The sequence below is a fragment of the Hippocampus comes genome, unplaced genomic scaffold, assembly GCF_001891065.2.
Source record: "Hippocampus comes isolate QL1 unplaced genomic scaffold, H_comes_QL1_v1.1 scaffold51, whole genome shotgun sequence".
Classification (NCBI taxonomy): Eukaryota; Metazoa; Chordata; class Actinopteri; order Syngnathiformes; family Syngnathidae; genus Hippocampus; species Hippocampus comes.
Window position 1 is genome coordinate 1,730,170 of NW_017805497.1, and position 3,373 is coordinate 1,733,542.

Here is a 3,373-nt window from a genome sequence, read left to right on the forward strand (position 1 = left end):
AATTGGAACACCTGTGTATTTGTAAACTTGACTTCTGACTCTGACATACAGTATTTCCATGACAGCCGCACCTTGGGTTATTTCCCAAGCCAAGTCTTCACCAGTATCCAAGCGATGCATCCTTGTTTGAGGCTAAAGTCTCCTCCCCTGTCTTGACACTGCGCTAGGAGTCACAACAGAACTTTGGGTCAAGGTGTGTGTCATTCAATCTGAACAAAAGCTAAACATCTTTTGATGCCATCCATCCATTATTTACCACTTACCCGGGGTTGGGTTACGGAAGCAGCAGCTTCAGCAGGGAAGCCCAGACTTCCCTTTCCCCAGCCACTTCTTCCAACTCTTCCGGAGAGATTCCAAGAGGTACCCAGGCCAGCTGGCAGACATCGTCTCTCCAGCGTGTCCTTGGTCATCCCCAGTGCTTTCTGCTGGTGGGACATGCCCGGACTGGCCAGGTAGGTGTCCAGAAGGCATCCTAATCAGATGCCCAAGCCACCTCATCAGGCTCCTCTGGCTAGTGCCTCTCCTTTCTTCTTCCTTCAGTTTTCTGTCACATTTGCACAGCAGCAGGTGAAACTAATTTGGTGACATTGTTATTGGTTCCTGGACAGGTTGGTATTCCAGACGTGTGACTGACTTTTTTGAAGTTAGTGTGATGATTATCTCTTCCCTTTCTTTTGAGAGCAATACCTAACCTATAGATGCAAACATATGAAATCAGTGTGAAAACTAGCCATGGGAATCCCAAATCTTTGCACTTCCCTCCTGCTCCTGTGTGACTGCGCAGTGGGTGTGAATGGAGCGCCTGCCCTGTCCCGTCACACTCTTCTCTCCCCTGCATTGCTCCGTGACAGTACTACTGCACAGACTTTCTGAGGCACCATGCTTCCCACTCTGGGTGCTTTGTAAGTGTATTTAAAGTGGGAGGGAGACTGCCTTCAGAAGTATTTTATTCCTATTTCAATGTGTGTGTGTGTGTGTGTGTGTGTGTGTGTGTGTGTGTGTGTGTGCGGGCGTGGCGCAGGGAAGTGCTGTTGGTTACAGGGAGATTTGTAATTCTTAAACCTGTACTACCACCACAAAGGTGGTGGAAGCACGTTAACATATTCATAACCCTAAGGATGGAGTAAAAAAAACTTGAAAAGTGCTGTTCTGGTCACAGCCTTTGAGAGAAGAGACAATGAAGATTTACTCGCATCCTTGTGCTTGCTTACCTCCTTTTCTTTTCATCCAATGCAATCGAGTGGGTGAAAATTGCAGTATGTCCTACACCCGATCTGCAGCTCCACCCTTGTTTACATCACATTTCAGGTCTTCGCAATGGAGTGTTTCCAGTTGTCATACTGAGCTGCTTCCTTTGCCACTCCTTTCACCACGCTGTTGGTCATCAGGCAGGAAGTGATCTCTTGACACCGCAATCTGGTTATCTGTGGTGCCACGCCCCAGTGAGAACCTCCTGTCTCCAACCATGGGCACGGGTTAAATGCTTCATGAAATTTAATGTCCTGCTTTAGTGGGGCTACGTACAGTATGATAAAAACAACAGTCCTCTCGAGTGTCATTCCAATTTCTCAATGTTAGAAATTGCACAAATCATTTGAAATCACCAGAACAACAGAAGTACACCATAAACTATCTAAGTTAAGATATTGCTGTCTTACTCAGCTTCATCGTAGATCTATTTCCCAATCTATTTGAAGTTATTCTCTTGTTGTGCAGCCCCCCGGTAAGTCACCTGTCAGGAGGTGCTGAGATTCTATAAATGAGGACGTGAGCACAGTACTTATCGTCTTTACATTGCGTAAATCTTTGAGGCAGCCAGCAAGTCCTCCAGTCGGTTCTGCGCATGAAGAGGTGCCTTTACGCAATGCAGCACAGCAGCACCACTGCTCACTGCACGCGACCTCTGAGGGCCTCGTGGGCTGATGGACACGAACACACACACACACACACACACACACACACACACACACACACACACACACACACACACACACACACACACACACACACACACAATCACACACAGTATTACCTTCAGTAGCTCAGCCCCCTCCCCCTCCTGTCTTTATTCTCCCCCTCTGCCTCTGCCGTTCCCTCCACCCTCTCCAGGGATCTGAGAGTGCTGCATGGATGATGGACAGCAGACTAATGTAAAAGCTAAATCACTCCTCCCTCTGACTTCTCAAAACAACCTCACAGAGGTCAGAGTGCCATATTAATATGGTAATATGTGTGAAAGAGTGAAATCATAGGCCAAGATGTCCAAATGCGGCTTCTAATTCAAAAATGAATTAAACAGTTTGGATGGGTTTTTATCTTGCAAAAGAATTTGGAACATTTTTCAATGCCGTCAGACCAAAGTTGTTCACTGTTCTCATGAAGTGGCTGACCCATCTTCCTTCCTCGTCATATTATGCCATGAACTCAAAACCTTTGACACGGCACATGTGTGAGTTTATATTGACAGTAACTATGTAAAAGACATGGGCTGGAACTGGTTTGCCAAACAGGGACTGTTCATATATTGTACATCATGTTGATTTAAAAAAAAAAAAACAGTTCTTAATGGACAATGCTCTGATATGGGCCAATGGTACTCTATTAGCACGAGTGAGGTTTCCAGATCAGGTGTGAATTAGCTTCACATCGGGCTGCAGAGAGGTGCAGAGTTCATAAAACAATGCTCAGCTTTCAAGATCCAGAAAAACTGTTTTCTCTGCCAGAGCAATTCTCATTGATCAGGCTCCTGTTTCTATGCAGCTCTGAACGGTATCCAAATAGATGAAGGATGTTTTGAAATGCATAATCCACACACAGTTTCCTTTCATTTTTTTTTTCTTTTTGGGTCGGATATTTTTGTACTGTATGCTTGCGTCTGGGCATGAAAAAAAGGATGCTGCCAGAATTTCAAAAGGCTTTCTCTGAGGATCTACTGACGCAGAAACACAATCTGATGCCTTTTTACTTGAACTTGCCGGAGGATATGGCACTAAATTGCAAAATTAAATTGCTGTTCCATGACACAACGTCACTGTCATGGTACTGCGATGCAGTATGACAGATACAATACAATACAACCAATCGAAAGACAATTTCGTTACTCCTTATTTATGGAACGACATTCAGTAATTTCAATATCTCACTACAGGAATGTCACAAAAATGCAGTAGAACGTAGATTGAACACATTCTGTTCAGAGATGTTGATCTCAATTTTACTGTGATATACTGTACCTCTCATAAGCTGTTGAAGCGCTGTTGGTGGAATTCCTCCATTCCATGCCATCACAGGTGTTTGATTTTGAACTTCTGGCTTCTGACAATGTGGATGGTCCTTTATACTCTTTGGCCGAGAGGACATGGCATCCACGATT

At 44.7% G+C, this 3,373-nt stretch overlaps 1 long non-coding RNA gene across 1 annotated transcript; it reads right to left on the reverse strand.

Moving 5' to 3' along the window:
- Window positions 1–277: 277 nt before the first annotated feature.
- Window positions 278–1,922, reverse strand: LOC109519751 (uncharacterized). The gene is made up of 3 exons (XR_002169018.1): window positions 1,212–1,922; window positions 635–692; window positions 278–544 (listed from the first exon to the last, which is right to left on the reverse strand). It is a non-coding gene; the product is annotated as an uncharacterized LOC109519751 (long non-coding RNA).
- Window positions 1,923–3,373: the final 1,451 nt, after the last annotated feature.